The 26,091-nt window shown below is 37.0% G+C and overlaps 1 protein-coding gene and 1 non-coding gene across 12 annotated transcripts in view; both read right to left on the reverse strand.

Moving 5' to 3' along the window:
- The window catches only part of LOC132141605 (autism susceptibility gene 2 protein homolog), a 261,214-nt gene that overhangs the window by 142,409 nt on the left and 92,714 nt on the right, over positions 1-26,091 (reverse strand). The gene's annotated exons all lie outside the window — the stretch shown is intronic.
- LOC132141641 (U1 spliceosomal RNA) lies at positions 5,776-5,939 on the reverse strand. The gene has a single exon (XR_009433909.1). It is a non-coding gene; the product is annotated as a U1 spliceosomal RNA (small nuclear RNA).

Genomic DNA, 26,091 nt, shown 5'->3' on the forward strand with positions numbered 1-26,091 from the left:
TTTATAAAACACAACCTCAGTGTTACTGCTGCTCCATGCCAGCGGCCTAAATGTAATGATATGGTGGAAAACTCTGAAATGCTGGCAGATGTGTTCCTTGGTGTTTCAAACCACAAATCTCTCCATCACAAGTGGAGCTGAAGCCATACAAGCCTCACAGAGAAGAGAGGTCATGTAAATATTGGGAAGAAGCCAAGACTAAAGGAGCATAATAACTCCTTTGGTAATATTTCATGTCTTAAGTTCCAGCACAAAATAAACCGAGAAATCCAGCAGTCCACATGCCGTTTTAACCACATAGGGAAAATCCATACATAACATATGAGAATCCATAACCCAACATGACTCTGCATTTACCACTCTCATAAACGTCCTGTCCCTTTAAGAAATACTTTGTTTCTACTCTTGGGCATTGAGTTATATAAATTTCAATCTAAACATGTGTATTAGGGCATATTTTTGGACTCCCTGAGCAGACAGAAGTCACTAATGAAGCCTTGAAACAATTTAAGCCCACAGCAAGTGACCTATTAGACTCAACATGCGTCATGACATAAATGTGACTTGCTTTTCACGTCATGACTTACTTTTAACCATGAAGCATACTGAAATTCTGTCATTTTTCATAGATTTTATTCATTGCAGTTCTGAAACACTAGTGTTCCTGGTATTGAAAACTGTACATTTCAGAACTCATGAGAAGCCATGGAAATAAAAATGTAATGAAGTTATTCATGTCATCAGTCATAAAAGTAAAATAATTCCTATTATTAATTTACTCTGCAGTGCACACACACAACTTCATTTACATACTGTATCATATTTAGCATTACAGTAAATAAGCAGTTATTTCCGGGTGATGAAATATTCTGAAATTACAGTTGTATCTAGCATTATGTTAAAATACTAACAGCAGTTTTAGACTGATGAAATAGTTGCAATGCATTGTACTGCATTTCTATGACTTTTCATTACTTTTAAGATTCTATTCATTTCCATGACTTTTGATTTTTCTGAAACTTATAGTTGTTTTCTTAGTTAAAACTCTTGGAAAGCCATGCAAATGAAAATCTAATGAAGTAATGGAGAAGTGGATATACACAGCTTCTTTTACATATAATCATCATAGTTGTATCGTGCATTACAGTAGATCAACAGTGAGAGTGTACAATGATATTTGTTTTTTAATCACACAAAGTCTCTCCACATATTTGTACTAATGACCTGCTCTTATGTGTGTGTGTTTGTCATAGGCGGCAACCTTTGTTATTTCATACCAGAACACCATAATGCGGTTTTGAAAGACATTTATTACTTATTGATTGCATCTTAGGTAAGCAAACCCTGACATGTTTCACGGCACATGAGAAAGACAAAGAGAATTTACACTGGAGTCAACTGATGTTTACAGCAACATTTCATCTTAACAGCCGATAGTTCCTAAGAAATTCTGAAGAACCTGATAAAAACATCAAACATCCTGTCACGTCACATGCAAGCCGTCTTGTACTGAACTATTCCAGCCAAGAGTCGTTATAATGTTAGAAATATGATAGTGATCTTTCCTCTCCAGTCTCACTGGGGTCTTGATGGACAGAACAAGGCAAATGTGATAAAGAGGGAGGAAGGCAGACAGGATGAGATGAGAAGAGAATTAAGTGCCAGGTGAAAATATGAAACCCATCCCGCAAGCAAAAGAACGATCATCTTTCATGTCTATACCGAAAGGTCAATGGTGTGATCCTTCTGTCCGGGCCTGCAGCCAATCCCTTTACACCTAACACCACACACACACACACACACACACACACACACACACACACACACACACACACACAGCTGCCGCAGAGAGTTACAACAGCTGTTAAGTGTGCATAATGACTGCTGTAAACCCAAGCAGTAAAACCAGGCACGGCGCCCAGAAGCAGAGAGAGACGACACCGAATCCTAGATCAAATTCTAAACGCAACATCAGAACTGAAGCAGAGGGCATTTAAAGAATCCTAATGAAGTAACAACTGCACTGGGAGTCAAAGAGCTGGCTAGTTCTAATAATAAAATCTTATTTACATTACACTTATTCCATCCACTTATCACATTCTGCTCAACAGAGGGATTCAACAAGTACTGATCAGCAAATTAAGAAATTGCTTTAACGTACCTGAATGTGTTCCACCAAAAAATTCCATGTTACCCTGCATTCTTATTTTCTACAGTACACAGTTGTAAAGAATTTGACATGAGCAGATGGTCATCCGAACCAGTGACATTCAAATTAAATAAAAGTCATTGAATATTTGGAATCTCAACAGGCATTTATTAATTTACTCTCTTATTTGGTCTTATATTGTGTGCACGATATAGAAATACACTGCAGTGCAGTTTCAAAAGTCTGGTGTTTGAAATATTTATTTTAAATAAATGAACACTTTTATTCTGCAAAGATGCATGAAGTTGACTGCACTCATCTGGAAATATTATATATGGCATATATTGCCCTAAGAGTGATATTGCCATATAATATACTGCATTCGTATATGCAAATGCATTAAATAACATACAGTATATACCAAAATGTATGCTTGTATATATTTTTATATTTCTAAAATATCAACACACAAATATTACAACATAAATAAATTCCATATGTTTAATGAAAAATGACATATTTGCATGAACTACATATGATCATTTTGTATCTCTCTTTAAAGGAAAGGAATTTTTCAACCCGCTCCTTTTTATGCTTCTATTGATTGCAAACCGACACTATCATGTCTTGGTCTTAATTTACTCTGAAATGTGTCATGCTATGCAAGTACAAAGGGTTGAGAGTGCCATCAAACACTTAAAAATAAATAAATGAGTTGTTTATGATTATGTTTGATTATATATTATTGAGCTACACAGGCTACGTGACTTCAGCACCACTATCAGCCCTCATCCCATGTGGCTGTAGATCTTACTGAACATCATTAACACGCTCTTATATTACAGGAAAGTACGGCCAGCAGTAAAAATCATCCGGACTGACCTTGCTGTGACAAACACATGGTTTTATTCTCCTGGGGGCAGTTTTACCTCTCTGCAGTAGTCTCTCTTTCTCTATTTCTTTCTCTCTCATGTTCCTTTAAAAGTAGCATATATATATATATACTAGAGCAGTCAATTTAAGAGTAACATTTAATTAAAGGAAAGCATGTGTTTTATAGAGCTGTGTGTCAAGGCGAGTGATAGAGTGATTAAGTGGAAATGAAGTCTGCCGAGAGGACATCAATCTAAAGGAGACTGCACTTAACCTCCAGGCCATTATAAAAGACACCAAAAGAAATACTCGAAGGAAGAACGAGGGAGTTGGACTGCTGTGTAAAACCGGCTGATAAAATTTGACACCTCAACTAAACAGCTCCCACATGTGAAATACGATAAATGCTGTTACTTGATTACCCAGGAACATGTGGTGATGAAATACTCTAAAATAAAATAAAAAATGTATTGATTGGAGTGTTGTAAATCTCAAGATTTTTAGTTTTCCAAACTAAAAAGCAAATGTGAAAACCATGATTTTTAATAATGTTGTTTTGCTATACATACCTAATAACTTTACTAATAACAACAACAACATTATTATTATTTGTTGTTTTTTTATATGTAAACACACACACAGAGAGAATGGCTTTTCTTAAACAGTGGCTATGCTCTATAGATTAATCTAATTTTGGAATTACTTTATGAGGGAAATCAGATCATCTTTAAGCATTCCACTTTGTAATTCAATACGGCACAAAATCATAGCATCCAGAATTTTATAGAGCATGTTTGCGGTCTACACAGATGCACTTTCTGAGGTTAGTGCTAACCCAATACCTATGAAGTAAACCACATTACATTACATTAAAAATAGAAATGGGCATATATATATTTTTTTTTTCATTTACAGGATATTCCTCAACTTATGTAACAGCATCATGTTTTTGTAATTACTTCAGCCTGGTTTAACATCCATAGGTATGCATTTTAAAAAACTGACAATTATTTACTGCTAAACTAAAACGCCTGTTGTAATTGCTGCAAAGGATTCAATATTTTCCTTCTGCTTGCACACTATTTAAAATGTGTTGCTTTCAACCACGAAGGGAAAATTCTGGAATTCTGAAAGAGGAAGTAATGAAAGAGTTGGAGTCATGCATTTTTCTCTCTACTATTAAAAAATTATTAAAAAAATGAATAAATAAGTAAAATAATAATTAGATGGATAGATTTAAAACTTTATACTTTAAATATAAAAACAGATTGCAGGATGATGCCACTAGAGAGAGAAATTTCCAACACACAGGATGAGACAAGAAACCACAACCAACTTATTCTCATTTGGCTACTTGTCAGTGAACAGATCTGGAGTACACTAATTGCAGGAAAAGTCTCCTTAGAGCAAAACTGTGGTTAAGTGAAGAGCTCCAGGGCTCGAGTGAAATCTCTGTGGGCTCTCTCAGGAATTGCACCTGCTGCGTTTTTTTTCATCTGCACTGAAAATTCAGAGGAAGTTGGAAAAGAGCAACGTGACGGTGCTAAACCCACAATCCACAAGAATTCAAAGCAAGCAGCCTCTGTGTAAGGAGACCCAGAGCTCTGACAGCACTGACAGGTCATGATGCATCACAGCACTTTAACTAGGGCAGGACTCTCAGCATGCTAATAAATGGCCTGCCCAAACTCTGGATGATTTCTTACTCAAGATATGGATTAAAAGAGAACTGTGTGGGGTGAATTCACTAAACACGCATCACTGTTCTGGGCAGCATTTCAGCGCCAAAAAAACACATGCAAAACAACTTAAACAGGGGCTAAAATATTCACTGCCAATGCTTTTGAGAGACAATATGTCTCCTTTGAATGTAAATTAGGCTTAGATTTCATTTGGCATTGTGTGTGTGTTAGGGGTAGGTGAAATATGCATCAAATCGGCAACTCAAATTAAATTATATAAATTAGATTTAAGATAACGTTGCCAGCAATATAAAAGTGAAAAAGTGAAGTGACATTCTGCCAAGTATGGTGACCCATACTCAGAATTTGTGCTCTGCATTTAACCCATCCGAAATGCACACACACAGAGCAGTGAACACACACACACACACTGTGAACACACACCCGGAGCAGTGGGCAGCCATTTATGCTGCGGCGCCCGGGGAGCAGTTGGGGGTTCGGTGCCTTGCTCAAGGGCACCTAAGTCGTGGTATTAAAGGTGGAGAGAGAACTGTACATGCACTCCCCCCACCCACAATTCCTGCCGGCCCGGGACTCGAACTCACAACCTTTCGATTGGGAGTCCGACTCTCTAACCATTAGGCCACAACTTCCCCAAGGTGGTGTGGCCGAGGTGGCTCAAATGGCTATAACTCCAGGAAGGAGTGAGATCCCTTCACCCAAATCGGCACACCTGTGCAGGCGCTCAGTCAGCGGTCAGGTGTAAAAGGGCGCTGCGACAGGCCACTAGGTGGCGCTGTAAGCGGAAAAAAACTAATATGATTTGAAAAAGCACAACGAAAAACAAACATGGAGACAGCTACAGCTAGGCTGCAGTCAATCCAATCGACTTGCAAAGTGAGGTCTGTGCAAAATTCGAACTAAACCACACACCAGGGACCGATATTTCAAGAGCGTAAGTGATTTTGTTTCATGAGCTCAAAACACATACCCAGCATGTGGCAGGACTCATCATTCTGAAACTAAAAAGTAACTGAGATAGATCTTTCTGCTTTGTTTCACCAGTTAATTCAGGGGAGAGCGCGAACGCAGTCCCCCACTACCATAAATTATGCAGTCGAGATTCCCACATTTGGGGAATTCGCAGGGGTCAGCATGGCCGTAGTGCAATGGACAAGCCTCGCACTGGGTGAACCGCCTTCTTGATCATGGTGTCTCCCCTGCCAGGTAAGTATAAAATAAAGCAGTATTATGAATTTTTATTCATCCATAAACGTTTAATATATTTATAATAATAATTTATATATATATATATATATATGTGTGTGTGTGTGTGTGTGTGTGTGTGTGTGTCTGTGTGTTCTTTTTTTTGTGACATATCAGGACCCAACTCTGTATAATGACATGGGCCATTACGCCTTTGGGATGAACACACTTTTCACAAAAACCATCAAGTGTGTGTGTGTGTGTGCGTGTGTGTGTGTGTGTGCGTGCATGTTTGTGTATGTATGTGTGTGTGTGTGTGTGTTAATGTGTGGTTCTGGTAAACCCTAAAATGCCCCACAAAGATAGCAATATCCAAAATCTATGTCCTTTTGGGGACATTTTTTGGTCCCCAGGAAGAAATTATTATATTGTTATATGCATTTAAGCAAAAATACAAATCTACTTGGCATCTACACTGAAAAAATGGCGTAGATTGCATTGAAACTAATTTCACTCAGAAACTGCTAGTACATTTCACATGTAATTATGAAGAAATGCTAAGTAACACACAGCTGTAAACATGAAATTGAAAGCTTAAATGGAGAAAGAATAAAACAGTATTTTCATGTAAAATGCACTGGAATATTTTTTTTTTTTCATTTACAAGGTCAAATAAAAATCATTGTACAGTGTACTGTAAGGCTTTGTTAAAAATCTCTTGGGAAAACAGAAGATTATATATATATATTTAATATGTTTCAATATATAATCAAATAATAATATATAAAACACTGACACTGTTTAAAATACAGTATATTGCCCAGCTCTATTGTCTGCGTGTAAGATCATGCAAGTTGAAGAGTGTGTTTGTTTGTTTGTTTGTGTGTGTGTGTTCTTTAAGACGTGTTGCTCATCACCTAAATACTATGATCATCCCTTCTTGTGAACACAGACCCAGAATGCCTCACTGTAACTCCCTAATTACAGTGGTCCCATCAAGCCAAGGGAGGAGAGAAGTGAGGAGAGACGGAGAGACGAATGGATGGATGCAGAGAGGAGGCGGTGAGCTAGCGGCGGGATCTCTCATCAACCGAGCGGGGAATACTCATGCTTTCTTCCTCTGCTTCTCGCCAGCCATTTTTACACACTGTGTAACTGAGGCCCTGCCTTGATTGGGTTCGTCACATCTTAGGCCTTACAGTACAGTTGACAAAACATGTTTGGTGATCTTAAACCATTAGTTCACCTCAAGAATGATCATTACAACATCACACACTCACTGAAAAGTCATTCAGAGTATGCATAAATACCATAAAAATATCATAAAAGTGGAATATACATTGTGGGTGTATTCAGATTCAGTGTTGACATGATCACATGTATAAATTACATTTGAAAATATATTTAAAAAGAAATCAGCTATTTTAAATTGTAGTCCAACATCACACACATTATTTTTTTAATCAAATAAATGCAACCATCTGAGCAGAAGAGACTATTTCAAAAGTCAAAACAATCCAAAATTTTAAAATGAAGAAACAAATATTTTTCAAGATTTGTTATGCTTTTGAAATCGCTATATATATATATATATATATATATATATATATATAGAGAGAGAGAGAGAGAGAGAGAGAGAGAGAGAGATATGAGTACATCTCCAAGTTCTGACATGCACACAATGTTCTAAAAATTAAAGCATTGGCATTAAATATTTTCTAGATGACCCCTGAAGTCTATCTGCTTTAATATGTGCATCTTATACTTTTAAACAAAATGTTCTCAATGGCTTTGAAATACACTCCTTAATTGCAAATATGAGGTGTTTGCAGGCTATTATTGGAAGCGTTGCCTAAACTGTGTTTTGAGGAGCCAAACTCCTACAACTGTGGCACTCGTGCAGGAACGAAGAGGCCGAAATCAGCGTAGGAGGTGTTTGTGGATCTACAAAATCTCTCCAATGACATGTTCCAGTTCCTATAAAGAAACCAGAACAGCGTTCTGTTTGGAGGAAATGACAGCTAGCTCATGTTTGGGAAACAGCGGTTCAGGGATTCCAGCACAAACAGATTGTAAAGAAGTGTGTTCATTTCGTTACAGCTCAGGATAAACAAAAGAGGATATTAAGCAAAAGCAAACGGTAAAGATGACAAAATAGAAAAGATAACGTGGTCATGTTCGTGGGGAAGGGTAGTTGGCGTTTGATGAATACAGGAAGAATAAGAGACTGCAGTATATGTACGGAGAGAAAACGCTGTGTTCACAGTTCATTACCACTTTTCTCTCTCGTGTTAATAAAAAGCTGCACGTTACAAACGTGTCAACAGGGAAGTGTTTTCATTTACACCGACGGGTTAGAAAAAAGTGGAAGAAAATTAGATGCTAAGTAATTTCAAGTGGCAGGTTGTCTGATTGATAGCAACCGAGGGAAAGCATCGCAGATAAAGAGAGGTGCGGTTTCTGAAAAAAAAAAAAAAACGGAGTGAAAAGAGTAATTGCGAACAAAGAAGTGGTGGAATTGTCATCACTCCGTGGAGACTGGATTTCATGGCCCGCTCTGAGAGAAAAGAGGCGAGAACGACTCTTTCATGCGGCTGACTGAAGCGCCTAGGGAGAAGAAGATTTCATTCGAACCGTTCTCAGAGGCTAGCGTCAGTTATCAGACCCAAATCAAATGATCCTACAAGTGCCACAGGCAGACACGGAAAAGCTTGCTGAGAGAAAGGAAGTGCCTCTATTAGAGTGGACTAAAGGCATCACACGCGATTGATGTGCACCATCACGCTGTGAGGTTCTGCGCTCAGGAAATTAAAAGTATTTTTCATCCCTGACTATGCCCTTAGTCACAGACAAAACTGGAGAGTGATGACACAAAATGGCTTTTAGAACTTTTAAAGACAGAACTCAGTTAATGAACAGGAACTACTCCAGGCCTCGAGAGAGAGATTTTCAAAAGGATTTTTTATATGAGAACATATCCATCACGTACAGTCATGTGACAGATCTTCACAAGATATCTGAACTGAGAAACGCAGCATTGCATTGAATGTTATGGCAGCGTGATGGTACTAAATGTGCACATGAGGCTAGAGAGAAGTACTTGGCAACTACCTCAAATAACAATACTAAAATTATTAAAATGGCAAAAGTGCACAACAAAACAAAACCAAAAATTAAGAAGTACTTCGCAACTAGCTGAAATAACTTTAAATTTACTTGAAAAAAAAAAACTTATGAAATATTAAAAAACTTCTAAAAATGGCACATAAAACAACCCAAAATTAAAATGAAAACTGAAAAATATATTAGCAATTTAAAATATGAATTAAAAACAATTCTAACTATAATAGTATTTAAATAGATCTAAAAGAACACTGACAAAAATGCAGGAATATCTTGTGTTGTATATTTAGCATCTGTTTTTGTCATTTTGGTTGTAAAATCCTGGATGGGGCTAAAATGGGGCCAGGTTTATCCATCTTATAAACAATATAGTTTGTCATTTACAACCTCAATATTATCTATCACATCATACATTGCAATGAAACTTTAGGCAAACTCACAATAAAATTCCAATCAGGTCAGAACTAATTGAAAGATTATGTGCATATAAGAAATAGTGACCAGCTACAGCAACTAAGACATACACTGTCCCTCATCCATGCTTTCAAATCTCTATCCATATACAGCATACATATGAGCCAATACTGGGCGACAGTTATCTTCAATACGTATTATAGTGTGATAAACCTTTTCATATTTATAATACAGTACATTTCGCTTTAAACCGTTGATCTGTTATGATCCCTGAAAGACAAAACCATAAAAAAGGACTAGTTACACTAACATCTAAATATCTAATGTCGTCGCTCACCCCGTCACAGCTTCCAAACACTTTTTGTTATATATAAACAACGTATCATTCATACACTGTACATCCAAACGTGTCCGTCGACCTCTGAAACCAAAAACCCATTAAGACCATATCACAAATGATGCATAGTTGAGAATAAATGTGTATTTCTATAAATGTAGAGTTCTGTTCTGCCAGCCGACTATTGAGGGGCAATTGTGAACAGCTTCATCTAGTCTATTAAACCTTCATTGCTCGTTTAAGATCACCAAAGAGATCCCATTAGACAGACAAAGTCTTAATGTGAGGAGCCGCCTCATTGGCGCTTGTGGTAAATGTTCCCTCCATTAAGCACAAAGATCATGGATAAAGTGGGTTTAAATTGACTGATCCTAGAAAAAGACGTACTCTCTGAAACCATAACACTAACAGTGGCTCTTGTATATTAGCTCTGTTTCCAGTGGCTGGAAAGTTACGAGAGGCATTATACTCGGAAAGTAAAAGAAAAATGTACTTTGTACCTAGCATTGGATGGAAATATTGTGGGACAGTGAATGTATCAGATGGTAATACTGTGATATGCACCATGGAACAGGGTGGCTATTTGATCATATTTGATCATTTTAGTTAACAGCTTCTGCAATGAATGCAGTACCATACTTTTGCAATTGTGAGCCCATAAATAAATTCAATATGGTACAAGACTTCAGTATGTAAAAAGGTACTCCTACTTCTATGTTTAGTTTGTCGCATTTACAATTCTGAACAACTTACTGTACAACTATACAAGTAATAGCATCTTTTTACCATGGTATTGCACTTGGAATTCCCAAGTCATAGTTAGTGACCAAGATAACCAAATAAAAATAAACCTCGGCCCCTGAATATTATCTGCCTTGTCAGTCAGAATCAGCAGACAAACAAATAAACAAAACAAACACACACACACAAACAAAACAGGTTGGAGGAGACTTGTGCAGCTCCAAGGCATGTATCGGTTTCAGGACAGCTTGATTCTATCTGTGCAATGTACCACATCTCCTCCTAGTCCAAGGGGACTATACCATTGGGCTATTTCAGAATATGTTAGTGCCTACGTGTTGATAGACTCATCTTTTAGAGCCATGGATGTGTACAGTGTGTGTATGAGTGTATGTTTAAGGGGGAATAGCTTCGCTTATCCTGTCTCCCACGCAGCAGGTGCAGTATGGCCTCTTTGTGGTTGTAACAACATCTACATAAATGTTTGGTCTTACATGGTGATGACTGGTTCGTAGCGGAAGATTATTCATCCATGAACTCATTTAGTTATATTTAAAACAACATTTTACATATATGATGCTAATGAAACATTTCAGACGCTTTTATATACATTTAAATTCATAAACATTGATATTTATCAGCATACTTTGGGCAAACATTGCATTGGCATTTGAGCAAATGAGGTTTAGAGAAAGACATACAACAAATGAGAGGTGTCTTAATACTTTCATAAACTTTAGTGTTCAATCTGTTATTATTGGTCTCTATAGTAATCTAGTGCAGAACTGAATCTGATGGCATTTTATTTTTTACATGCAGCATGAAACCCTACATTTTTCTTTTGGAGCCGTCTCGCCAGCAACTTGCATGAACAATATTTAAGTCTTTTTCTATGCCATTTTAAAAATGCAAACCATTTTTTAGATAGCAATGTATAGATAGCATAAATATAGCCATTTGCATGTGGCACTTCTGATCCTATCAGAATGGAAATTGAAACTCAGTCACCAAACTTCCTAAAGAGCACAGCGGTCTCAGAGCATCTTCTAAACATCGCTTCAGAGTGAGGAGGAGGGGTGTTTCGCCTTTTCACTCCCTCTCTCTCATGTGTGATAGTATCAGGCCAAACTGCTATCAGCGTGTGGGAACAAGAGTATGTGCCTATCGCCTCATCTTGTGGTGGGACGTTTTTCACTCGGAGGGGGGCGGTTGGTTTCAGACGAGGCGAGAAACTACACACAGATGTCAATACTGCAAACCCACAGTGGAAACTGTTTTTTTTTTTTTTTTTTTCGTTTCTGTTTTGTTGTTCTCTGATCGGATCGTTTTACGTTTCCCTCTCTCACATGCGTTTAATCTGTGATTGTGAGATTGATTCACTATATAGTGAAAAGGGAAGTTATTTATGTGCGTAAAAAGCATATCTGATCTTTCATTGTAAAAAAAGAAAAATAATCTGTGTGACATCAGTAAACTACCGTTCTGACTCTTTCAATAGTTAACGCAAGCATGCAAAGCTAGAAAACAAACAGATGTTAAAGGCACAGTTCATCAGGAGCAAACAAATTGGTCATCCAATTGTTATTCCAAGCCCATATGACTTCATTTCTTCAGTAGAACATTTTTGAGAAACGTTTCAACGTTTCTTTTGTCCATAAGAAGCCAATTAAAAGGTCTAAAACAACACTGTATGCTGTAAGCGCACAATAAAACACTGACAAACGCTTCAATGTTTGTTTTACACAGAAAGACGGAAATCAGACAGGTTTGAAACAGCACGAGGGTGAGTAAATGACAGAATTGTAATTTTTGGGAGCACTCTTTAAAAGCGGTTTAACTACATTTCCAATGCAATGCACCAATGCAAAGCACGATTTCTTTTTATTAGGATACGAAAATGTACTTGGCCATCTCGGGAGTGAGACATGGCCTCTGGTCCTGCAGATTTTTTCGTGCTCTTGTTCTCAGTCTGTCTCTGTCATGCCGATAGCCTCCTTCCAGATGCATTAGCCTGACCGGCCGTAGAGGGCCCGAACAGTTCCATCAGTACTGTCATAGGCACTTTAGCCTGACGAGCCATGCAGCAGTCCCCCTGGCCTCGATAATGCGTGTTAGCGCCAGAAGAGGGATCGACTTTGCCACAACCAACTCCAGAACAGATGTGAGACATTGAAGGGACACAGGGCTTTTGTTTTTGGTGAGCTAGCAATTCAAATTTAATTTTAGAAGTCTCAGTGCTGTGAGAACGTCAGGGGCCTTTCAAAGGATGAAAAATAATACAAGATCTAATGAGGAACAACAACAAGTGCAACCACAACAGACATCTTACAAGTGACTCAAAATAATCAGCTGAGCATCACATTCCCTTGGTTAACACTGAACTACATGTATAAACCAAAGCATTAAAGTAACAGTTCACCCCCCAAAATAAAATTATGTATACAATCTCATGTCAACCCAAACCTGTACGAGTTTTGTGATTTCAGTCATTCATCCAGGCAATAACAATAAATGAGAACGAGCACAATGCTTCTATGAATGGAGCTCTAAAACGCATTAAAATCTCGCTGAAAGATAAGCAGAAGATTATTTCTTATTATGACATGCATTTGAAAAAAAAAAAGCAGATATGAATGCAAACTCATAGTCCATTGAAAGAGTAGCCCATTGTAAGGGCAGGGTTTACATGGATGGAAGATTGGAGAAGTCTGTCATTTCACTAGAAGATAGAGTTATAACAGTTTGATTAAAGATTACAAGGTCAAAACACGGATGAATCAATCACAATCACTGAGACACTATCATCGTTTTAGTAACATTTCTCTTTTTTTATATATTATTAATTTAAATGTTACAATTTTAGTAATGTTGTTGTGTTTTGTTTTATATAATTTTTTTATATGTTTATAGTTTTTATAGATTTATTTTATTTTTATTTAGTTATTTTTACACCAAATTAAAATAAATTAAAATGAGAAATGTTGCAGAAAATACAGTTTAAGTACAATAAACCTGGTCAAAATAAAATAGACTTAATAATGTTAATGTTAATAATGTAATGTAACGTAAAATAAAATGCAGATGTCAATCATTTAAAAAAAAATACAAATAAAAATATAAAAAAAAACGAATAATAAAAATGCAGACTTCCAATGCATTTTGAAAAATGCCAAGGTTAGTTTCTTTGAGGTTTTCAGAGGTTAGTGTCTGAACACGAACATGTCTTTATCAACAAGTTTGCTGAACTGTCTTTTGAAAAGCAATATGAAAACGTAACAATAACACCTTTGGCATCTCAATGTCACCATACAGTTGGGTGTTAGTAGTTTTGCTCGTTTAGCAATCTTCACAACAGTTCAAAGTGTTTTTATCAACACATCTGACTTCTAGACAGAAACGCCCATGGTGTGACAGTCTAGAATCTAGACGGCATGTTTTGGAGCTATCACATTTTGTGATGTCTGCCTATACCACAAAAGACTAAATAAAAGTGTATTTGTAAAACACACTTGAAATGTTTTGAGAGCTATTATGTGTGATCTATTATTTAGTGAGAAGTGAATTCTTTTGATGCTGTTGAACTTTGAGGTGAAATGTGTAGTAGGTCCAGACGGAACTACAAAAATAATGACTGTTTTCAAACAGGTTTTCGGAAAACTTGGCCTCCTGCTGCCAGATTCTGGTGAAATAACTTTGTGTGAGCGTGTGTTTAAAGGATGGTACAAAAAAAAAAAAAAAACTGGTGACATTACATCTCAGGATAGTCGCTAGTTATCTTTGTCACTATGTCAGGATGTAACTTTTCTGAAACCTGGGCTGCATCCAGAATTGGTTACTCTCGGATTCACTTTTTTTCTTTGATAATTAATTACTTTGCAACCATCAAGAAATTGTTTTATATAGTTTAAACACAATCCAGACGTACTACATCTGTCATGCTGTAACTATCATGTGAACATTCTGCAACAGTTGCATCGCTTCACAGTCATTCATAGGTAATAAAGTGTCTATCAGATATGCACTTAAGAATCTCACTGGAAGTTGTAAATCAAGCATTTTTTTTTTGCCTATCTTGAAAAATAATAAAACGACGACAACAACAACAAAAAAAACAGTTTATTTGTAAATTCCTATGTTTTTGCCTTCTATATAGTAAGGAAGTATGCAGTTTTGGATGCAGCTCTGAAAATATGCTAACCTGTGCTAGCCTAGAAATCACGGTTAACATGAATGGGAATGCTAACAGCATTCTCCAGACCTCTTTAAGGGAGGCGAGAAGCTCAAAAGAGCAACTTTTCTGCATATTAAGCACATTAAAGTATTTTAACACCAAAAAGACATTACACACCTCAGCTTTAACAAGTGTGGACTGCCATTTGTGGCACTTAGGGATTCATCATGCAACAATGCCAACATTTGTCTAACTGCAATTTTATTTACAGTGCAAGGAGCAAAACACTGAGGGAGAGAAAAAAAACAGAACCGTCTCAGTCCCTTAAGTACAATTCTCGACCCCACTCTCCCTAGAGGAAGCAATAGAAACATTCTCTCTGCTCTGGAAACAAATGCTCTGTTTTGATTTCTGTAGCCTTGAATGGATGGAGATAAAAGCAGAGACCATCTGTCTGGTTGGCGGAGCGGCACTGGGAATTGATCACAGTGAGTAACAGTAAATGCATTTGCATTCTCGCCGCTCTAAACTCCTTTATTATCCCCACGATGACTCGCTCTTACAGCTGAGCCCCTCGGTAACAGGGTGACAAAACACCTAGTGGGTAAACACCTTTAAAAGGATTTGATGCACTATAATGGAAAAAACGCTTCTGTTTTGTTATGGCCTTTCACTTTCTGTTTGGTTTGAGGAAGAGTAAAGCATTGTTGTTGTGCACAATCAGATAAAGGCAGATGTGTATAGGAGAGAATATATACAGAGGACAAAAGATGCTGTGCTAGCAACTGCACTGAAGAAAACTGTACCATTGAAAGTAAATGAGGAAAAAAGAAAACCGCTTTGCTGTACTTGCAGTCTGAGCTCTAAGATCTCACGATAGATTAAAGAAAACCCGAACACAGATCTTTACTGAACATGGTAAGGACCATCATTCCCATGCAAAACTAATAAAGTTAAGATAATACATTTAGACAAAACATTATTTTCAACAAAATTGAAAAAAAAGCACCAGCCAATCTGTAGATCCATACCAACCAATGATGTGTATGGAATCTGTTTGTTTAACCAATGGAGAATGGTTTGAAAACAATCATTATTTTCTCAATTCTGTTCAATAATGGTAATGCATTATTTTGGTCAAAAAACCACATTTTTTCATCCACACCAGCCAATAGTGTGCATTTGGGGCGGTGCTATCTATTTGTTCAAACAAGTGTTCAAAACTACTTAAAGGGGTCATTTGATGCAATTTCACGTTTTCACAGAGTTGTTCAGGCATATATGAGATCCATAAAGTGGTAAAGACTCAAACCCAAAGAGTTACTCTTTCTAAAAGTTAAGACTCATTCATTCCTTCCTAAAGCACCTCATTCAAACACGCCCCCATTAGCAATGTCATATGTCCCCTTTAAAAACAAGAATTATTTTCTTATTTTGGTTCATTGACACTAGTGTCACAGAGATAATCCACTTCTGCTTGAAATAAATGCAGCTCTTTCATCTGAGCCAGCCAATAGTGTGTGTTTTGGGCAGTGCTATCCGTTTGCTCAACCAATGGCGGTGTTCAAAAACTGTCTGAATTTTTGATGCGAGTATCACAGAAGCTACAACCTCCAGTGTGGAAAAGGCGCAAAAATGCATCAAAACAGTTATTGCCCATCTCGCTTATGCATCCCCTTGGAACGAGCTAGATTTAACCTTGAAGAATAATGAGATCTGACGTGCTTAAATGTTAGCATTCTTAAATCACCAGGAAGTGCCTCAGCGGAGCCCATAATCACTGTGCCAAATTGCTATGCTCGCTAATTTCATTTCTCCCTCCGCATTCACTGGCAGTTAGACTCCATTACTCAACGACAGCCATTTAATGCTCCCAGGTCCCAGAGGTGTTACATTAAAATGTAATAACCTGCAATGTAAATGAAAACAAAAACCATTATTTTTCCTCTCCCATCTCCTCCTACCTCTCTCTCTCTGTAGGGGGAGTTGGAATCTAATTCTCAGCCCATCTGGCTGGTGTAATGAAGCCAGGATGCTCTGCTACTGACTCTGAGAGCATGGCGAAACACCTGATTGGCCCTCCCGGGGTATTCTGTGACACCAGGCCAGTAGTAATTGGAGACCCATAACTCCGTTATGTACGGACTATCAATTTCCAAATTGGTCAGGTTGCATTTGCAGCACTCTTTGATGAGGTGAACTCTCCAGAGTTATCAAGCTGGAATACGTTTGGAAAAGCCAGGTAAGAGGTGCTTAGGCCAAGTTTAACCTCTATATTGAGGGCCCTCCCTCTGAGAGGAGCAGCTTTAGCTACAGGATTCCTGCTGCATAGCGGGCTTCATTACGATCGGAGCACTTCCGCACAGGGAGGAACCTCAGATTGGATTAATAACACAGCAGGGGGCAGTTAGTCTGGTAACTGAGCTGCAAAAAACCATGTGGACACACTGGTATGTACATTCTGTTAAACTGATAAATCAGGCAAATGCCAAAACATATATAAGTTTAATTAGTTTTAATAAATGTTTTATTTTTTAAAAATACTAATGCATTTAAAGTCAGTATGAAGAGGAAGTTGCATCAGTGTTTCCAGTGTCCAAGTGAAACGGCTTCTCAAACAAGGAAAAACCTGCATAATTACATAAAAATTAATTCTGTTAATTCATGATGACTTTTGCATTCATGACAGCTAGTCAAATCAATTATATTAGTGTATATATATATATATATAAATAAATGTATGTATTTAGCAGACACTTTTGTCCAAAGCGACTTACAGTGCATTCAGGCTAACATTTTTTAACCAACATGTGTTCTCTGGGAATCAAACCCACAACCTTTTGCTCTGCTAATGCAATGTTCTACCACTGAGCCACAGGCATATATTTTTGATTATGTTTTCATGTTTTTATTGTGTAAGTGAGCTGAATTATTATTATTATTTTTTTTTTTTATAATTTGTTTACCTAATAAAAATAACCTGCGGTTTGATTGAGATTAATTGGAATGCACAATTATACACACACACACACACACACACACACACAGTATATATGGGCTGTTGATGAGACATGGCATTTTCACTGTCCCACAATAAATATAATATAATATTGGCATTATTTAAAAGACAGTAAATCATTAAACATTTCTTTGTCCTACATGGACCTGTTATAAAAGCTACAGTGTTATTCCAAATCTCAAAATTGTCCTACGGTGTGACTGTCCCAAGCATGGTTCAGTAGATTATAACTTTATCAATTAAAAAGAAAAGCAAAAAATTTAACCACTACAAAAGTGGTACGTTTAGTTGTCCTTTGATGTGACACCCCTAAATTAATTGAATAAAAGTGTATATATATATATATGCTTAATTATTTTAGTAGTAGGGACCTATGGATAAATAAGAGTGGCCTATGGAAGCCCTTTAACAGAGTAAAAGATACACACACAAGATTCTAAGATTCTAAAAATATTTAAGAACATGTCTGTCAGGTTCTCCAACTACTGTCAAAAAAAAAAAAAGGCCATAAACCAAATACTGTGACATTCTGAAATTCATTAATTATATTACAGTCTACACAAACATGCACAAGCTAACAATAAGTTTAAACCGAATATCACTATTGCATTATAAGCATACCACCGCTCAAAACAAATTTTACTTTAATAAGCGTCTATAACTGGTCTGCTTCTGGGACAAGCCTGTGTAACCATTCAATTTCTGCAACAAGGACATGATAACCTCCTTTTCCGTAAACACTCAAACGCCTCCGCAATCTAAGAGATCTAACGGGCATGGAAGAAATGCACGTATACAGAGAGCAGTCTGGGACACGACGGTGGAGCTCAAACTGAGGGTTAGTACGAGTATAGGAGGTTTGTGCACAGACGCCTAAAGAGCAGATAAACATGCTCGTTTTGCTACAGGAAATCTGGGTTGTACCTGCTGGGGTGCAACTGTTAGCCTGAAGCAAGCCGCAGAGGAGGTGAGGTGAGAGAGAACAGCGCTAGTGTTAAAACCACAAAAACTACTGCTTGTATTTAATCTTTTCTTTCTCTGGCCTTCCTCTCGCTTTCTCTTTCTGTCTTTTTCCATGTCACGCTCGAGCTCATTTTGAGCGGCCAGTGCATAAATTCACTGGTGACTACCTTTAACACTTGAGTGGGTAGAGTGTGATCTTACAGCTCACAGTGAAACTAAGGTGGTGAGGAGGAAGCAACTGACATTCAAAATACAAAGGAGGACATAAGAGAACACACGGTTTACAGGTTTAAGACTTTCAGAACTGTGCAAAAGTTTGAGTGCAATGGTTTATTCTTTATTAAACACTAACATTCAAATGTAAGATTTATTTTCATGTTTTCAGAAGTCTCTTAATGTCACCAGGGTTGTATTTATTTAGTCAAATATACAGTAAAAACAGTAATATTGTAATATTGTTTTATATTTTAGACTTTTCAGCATCGTTACTCTTCAGTGTCACATGATCCTTCAGAAGTCATTCTCATGTGCTGATTTGGTCAAGACATTTTTAAATAATAATAATAAAATAGCTGCTTAATATTTTTGTGTAAACCATAATGCATTTTGTTGAGCAATCTTTGATGAATAGGACGTTCAAACATTTCTAAAATAAAATAATTTGTGGCATCATAAATGTCTTTATTTAGATGTTTGATTTAATGCATCTTTGCTAAATAAAAGTACCAATTTCTTTAAAAAAAAAATAAAATAAAATAAAGTTATTAGTTATATTATCATATCTATATATATATATATATATTATCATATCTATATCTATCTATCTATATATATATATATATATATATATATATATCTATATATATGTACTGTAGAGTTTATTTGCAAAAACAAACTAACTTTAAATAAAAAAATCATGATTTTTTTTATTATCTTTTTTATTATGTTATCATGTTTTTATTCTGTTTTATTGTGGTAGTTAGCTGTTTTTTTTTAGCATAATCAATAACTCAAATCTAATTTGATTGAGATTTATTGGAATGCACAATGAAAAAAAACATGATTCCTGAGAATTGTTAAAAACAGTTATCTGAAGAAATAAATTCACCATCCCTCCCTGTAGCCCTGACAAAAGGCAAGAGGCAGAGCTCTGTTCTCGCCTTCAGGAGAGACGCCACGTTGAAACCCACTAGAGCTATAAAATAAACATTTTAGCTTGTGTGTAAGAGCCGTATCGCTCCGAGCGCTGCTTAATTTCTGCCTTTGTTTGGGTGGCAGGGAGGCTCTCAGGGTTCTGTAAGGCCTGCGGGTCTTTTGTCTCACAGTAGAGGAGGTCTGTTCAATGCCTGAAGCATTTTTGTTCAGAGAAAGATTTTGTTCCGCCCCTCATGCTGAGATTTGGCAATGGGTCTCAGGCTGAAACACAACCCAGACAGCAGCACAGGTATTTCCTCTGAGATGGTGACACAATCTAGTGTGCTAAACACAGCCTGAGATCACAAGAAAAGAACAGAGATGCCGCAAAGGAACACAGAATGGTTGCTAGAACATTGATATGAGGTTAATAAGATGTTCCCAGAACTAGCTCATTGCTAAGTGGATGCTAAGGTGTTTACGTATTGGCCCAAGCAAAAAGATGCCACCCTCAGAAAACATGGCCTCTAAGACAGTGGTTCTCGACCTTTTTGACCTTTTGAAATTGCTCTGGTTCTCTTTTGTAAGTCACTTTTGACTAATGTGCTAAATGCATGAACGTAATTGTCAAAACTACTTGAAGGTCTCCCATACTGGCTAAGAATAAAAAAAAATAAAAAAATTAAATAAAATAAAATAAAAAATACACATACATTTTGAAAAAAAAAAAAATTAAAGGATAATAAATGAATAAATAAAATAGAAAGGATAAATAAAATCAATCGCTCACTCAATCAATAAAGTTAGCTATATCCTTTATATGATTAAATAAATTAATCTGGTAAGATTAAATAAATTAAGTTTACCGAGGATCCAAACATTTTGCACACATTTTCAAACTTAACAAATATAAATAATTAAAACAATACATCTATCCATATGCAAATAAATGTAAGTTTAGATTACTGCAGTACCTTAGCAATCACACGAGCACTAAGAACACATCAGTATGAAATTAAACATATAACACACATGCATACTGACGCATTTTGGACACTTTAACCCAGAACAAAAAAAGCCAAAGGGTTTAGTATTAAAACACAGTCTTTGCAGCCCATATTCGACTAATGGATGAGGTTGAGTCAATGTTAAAATCATAAGAGAGTTCAATGTTAAATGGTTCTGCTCTGATAATGAGCCAATTTTAATGTGCTGTGATTCCCTGTGGGGTGGTCAGAGAGCTGACGTGTTCCGGGCGTTTAAGACACCTGAGAGAGCCGCGTTATTAACCATAGTGCTATAAATCCACATGATTTATAGAGCTCCCTTTCCTGTGTAATCACACCGCAGTGCAGGGGAGCTCCACAGAGGGACTGCCCACAGTCGAGGAGGAAGAGGAGGAGCGAGCGAGGGCAAAAGAGAGAGAAAAGGAGGATGGGTGTTGAGAAGAGGTGTGAAAATGAATAGGACTGCTGAGAGGCAGTTCTACTTCACTTCCAATTCAACTCTCCACCCATTTCATATCAATGAATCTGTATAACTGCAAGCTTTACAAACCTGCGAGGAGAGCGGGGTAAACTGAGCCACATCAGTTCTCCTTGATGGAAAAGTAAAGCCTACACGAATAAATAAAAATCTGCTATCAACTGGAATAAGAAACTGTCGAAAGAGTGCCACAGAAATATTTCTCTAAAACAAATTGTCCCAGCTTGCACACAACTTCATATTAAATGTAAGCTGTCTTATGTCAAGGGCTAAGTTAAAGAAAATATAATTGAATGATGTAAAAAAATATATTAAAATGATCAATGCATCGTTTATAATAATCATTTTAATAATAATAATAATAATAATGAATTATTTAAAGTTATCTTCACATTTTTATAAATAAGCTATACATTTTATGTAAAAAAACATATGTATGCAGATCTGGCATCTTTAATTTTTAATAATAAAACTTATAATCAAAATAATGAATAAATAAATACATTATCTAGATTAAAGATCATATACACAAGTAAAATAACAATAAATAATAATAATAATAATAATAATAATAATAGTATTGTGCATTGGTTCAGTAGCATAAAATGTAATGTTGCAATGCATAAAAAAAAGTCCACTGGATGCATTGGATATGTTGGTATTTGTATCGCAATGAATAATGAGTAATCACAAAGAAGGTACTTAAGTGTATTTATGACTTAATGCTGTCTGTCTGAACCAATGAAACCAAAATAAATTGACTGTACCATATTGAATTACATAGCAGCATCAAATTTTTCCCCCATTGCATCGTATTGCATTGAATCCCATTGTGTTGAACCGAATCCGGATCAAACCACATTGTAATCGGGGTGAATCATGTGACATTGGTAGCTGCTTCATATGCATCTTAATGTATCATATCATTGGCTGTGCATCGAGATGCATTTTGCATCATCCTCAGTTATAGACATGATAACATACATTTAATATGGAATCAACCAATCAATTGTGAGCACACAGTACCCTATACTTCCCTACACAAGAGAACATCAAAACTTCTGTGGCTGTCCTGATAACTATGCTAATCTAGTTGGTAGATAACCGCTTTCCATAATCTACCAACATCATCTCTATCTGCAAAAAAGGAAGTCCAGCACTGGAGCAGAGTGGACAAGCGGAGAATCCCTCAGTCTCGCTGCGCCGCACAGACCTTAATGAGCTTTTAATGTAGCTTCCCATTTCAGTCAGGAGACCGAGCGAGCAGCCAAACAATCAAGTGAATAAATGCCTCCACCGAGAATAATCTACAAAGGTGCTTGGCATCCCTCATCTCTCTCTCAGAATGAATAAAAACCACACTGCACATTTTCTCTCCCACCAGGTAGATGTTTGTAATTGGAGGCTTAATTTATGATCAGGTCGTCTTTGGATAATGATATCGAGCCATTGTAATTTGCTGATGCAAATGGTATTTTATAACAGTCTATAAAAAAGCTGATGCTATGCAGGCCAACAACCAAACATCCTGAGTGTTCATTACGCTCCTCATTAAGGCATTCAAGTCTCTGTTAAATGCTTTTTGAGGCAAAGGCAACATGTAATTAAGACCTGATTGAGCAACAGCACATATAACATAGCACAGCAATTTACATTTGTCACTATTTACACAGAGCTACAAAGACACAAGAGTCGTCGCTATTGTTGGAATGTGAGAGGGCAGAGACTGACGAACAAACAGCAGGCAATAAAAAAAACTATTAAAACTGCTTTGGTTTAATGAATATTGTTAAAGTGGCCAATTATGCTACTGACACAAAGATGACTGCAAACAAAAGACAGGCCATTTTAAATTACAAAATGACAGTCAGAAGACATCATTACTACACCATGAAGCACGGAGCATGATAGCAATTAGTGGTCGACCGATATGTGTTTTTTGACAGCTGATGCGGATGCCAATGTCTGGGAAAGCAGGGAGGCCAATAGCAGATATGATTTTTTAGAATTGTTATTATTAATATAAGAAAACTGAAATCATTTGAGAATAGATTAAACAATGTGTAAAATAAACATACTTCTACTTTAGATAAAAAGGTATTTTTCACAAACAAATATTTAATAAAATATATAATAACAAGGAAGTAAACACTAATCAACAGGGCACTCAGTATTCTGATAAGTTTGTGTGCACTGGGAAACACATTTTTCAAATGTGGGAAGTCGTGGCCTAATGGTTAGAGAGTCGGACTCCCAATCGAAAGGTTGTGAGTTCGAGTCTCGGGCCGGCAGGAATTGTGGGTGGGGGGAGTGCATGTACAGTTCTCTCTCCACCTTCAATACCATGACTTAGGTGCCCTTGAGCAAGGCATCGAACCCCCAACTGCTCCCCGGGCGCCGCAGCATAAATGGCTGCCCACTGCTCCGGGTGTGTGCTCACAGTGTGTGTGTGTGTGTTCACTGCTCTGTGTGTGTGCGCATTTCGGATGGGTTAAATGCAGAGCACAAATTCTGAGTATGGGTCACCATACTTGGCTGAATGTCACTTCACAAATAAAGCCAGGGTAACACTCCTTTTAAAAAGTGCAGGATAATTTGAAATCAGGAGTTTAAAGTTTAAAGCATTCAATTCACACGGACTGACCATAATGCGGAGAACACGTGATCATGCTGGATACACACTTCACAAGATCTCACAGCTGGATTCAAGGTTTGTGAAATTAAATGTTCATAAGTCATTCAAAGAATGACTTTGTTTAAATTATATAAATGCATATTTGCTTAATGCTGAAGGCAAACGAGAAAGTATTATAATGTTTACCTTTCTATTACTAATAGGCCTAATATAAAAGCAATCATTTTAATACTTCCTGTATACATTAATTCCTTTGTTTAACCGTTCTATCTGATTATTAGACAGACTTCTATCCATATTAGACAGAACTGTTAATGACGAGGACGAACAAGAGAGAGCGTGTGTGAGCACTGAGTGCACTCAGGTGCTGCCGTTCTCAAAATAAAAGTCTGGTGTGCCGTTAAAATAAAACTTCTGCATCAAACACATCAGAACTTAACTTACTTGGAACTGAACTTAACGGCCGATGGCGATATTTAATAAATATATTTAATAAAAGGACAAATGTCAGCCGATATATCGGCCTTGGCGATATATCGGTGGACCACTAATAGCAATGCATCTTTCAGAAGGCTATTTTAAAAATTCTAAGACCGTATGACAGATTCCACAAAAACAAAGCAGAACAATTCTATTTAACATTGACAATCATAAGAAATGTTTCAGAATTTGTAGACATTTTTAACCACCAATAATCCAATACTGATACATCTAGCTCTTTTTATAGGAGGGTCTCTGGATTAGTTGAGAGTCTAGGTGGGAGTGACTGGGGTCGAAAACATACTTTTACCTCTAAATGGTTCAGATTCCTCCTCTAATGTAAGGATAATATGCTTTTCCACCCATTTTATTATCTGCCAGAAATCTGAACTGGTAGAGCACTGTGCAAGCAACACCAAGTTCATAAGGTCGATCCCCAAGGAAAACACAGACAGATAAATGCGAACCTTGAATGCACTTGAAGTCACTTTGAATAAAAGCAGCAGCCAAAATATACTGTAAATGTAGGAGTTTGAAAAAAATCACTATAATACAAGCTATAATAATAATAATAGCCATGCTAGCCTTGGCAGGCACCATGAAAAATTAAAGAATGAAAGACAACAGACAATATTAATAGTATGAAAGAAAGGTGAAGAGGGTCACATCTCTTATGAAGTCTGTCGAGACTTGAAGACAGAGTGGGTTTTAATTTAAAAACAAAAAACCTAAAAAGACATTTTCGACATTCCCTCTAAATAATATCTTAATTCATAATGTCATAATGGAAAGTTGTTTTGAACCAGGCTGAAGAAACAAGCTTTTGAATATGTATTAACTAACATCTGCGAGCTGCATAATAAGTCAGGCCTTGGGACAATCATTGCAGGCATATTTTCATTTGTAGAGCTTAATTCAGAAAGCATACCGGACCACGCAGCCATGAATAATTAAAGACTAAACAGCATTAAGAGCAAAAAGCTTAAACAGGAAAAGCAATTAGCAGCTAATTCCCAACATCTGAACTACGCTAACATTTCCTTTCCATTCTCTCACTTTAAGCCGACAGCAACCAGTGCAAGACAGAAAAGAGGGTCCATCTCTAGTGAAAAAGAAAAGCAATCCGAGGTGAAAATGAAGTTACCATTCATCACTATTCAAAGAGAAAAGCCTTTGCTGCTGCTTTAACGCTATGTTGTGCGGTCTGTGAAAAATATTTTAGTTTCCATTGAGTCGCTGCGTCTCAGAACCGTCTTTATGTTTAGCTACTGGACTATGCAAGTGTGTGTTTCATCTCGTCTCCCATGAAGGGCCCAAAAGCCTCTTTGTGTGTGTATGTGTGTGTGAGAGAGAGAGGCCTCGAAGCTTCTACCTTTATCTCCCTGTGTGACTGATGTGTTGAAACCCTGCTGAGGTTAACAGCACTTTTTATCTGTTGCTAGCAGCAACAGCCAGGTTTCCCCGGTGAGAGGGAAGAAACAGGACCGGGCTGTTCAGTGGGTCGCACACAGCGATAAACAAATATGGCTTTCACCCAGAAACACACCCCTCGGACAAACACACACACAAAGTATAGGATATTGTCAGAGCATCTAACCCCAGCGCTTCTTGTTCAAATGCAACAGCGCACTGACACTAAGAAAATATCTCCAAACCAGTTGCTCACAACCCCTCCCAAA

This window comes from Carassius carassius, chromosome 5, assembly GCF_963082965.1.
Source record: "Carassius carassius chromosome 5, fCarCar2.1, whole genome shotgun sequence".
Lineage (NCBI taxonomy): Eukaryota > Metazoa > Chordata > Actinopteri > Cypriniformes > Cyprinidae > Carassius > Carassius carassius.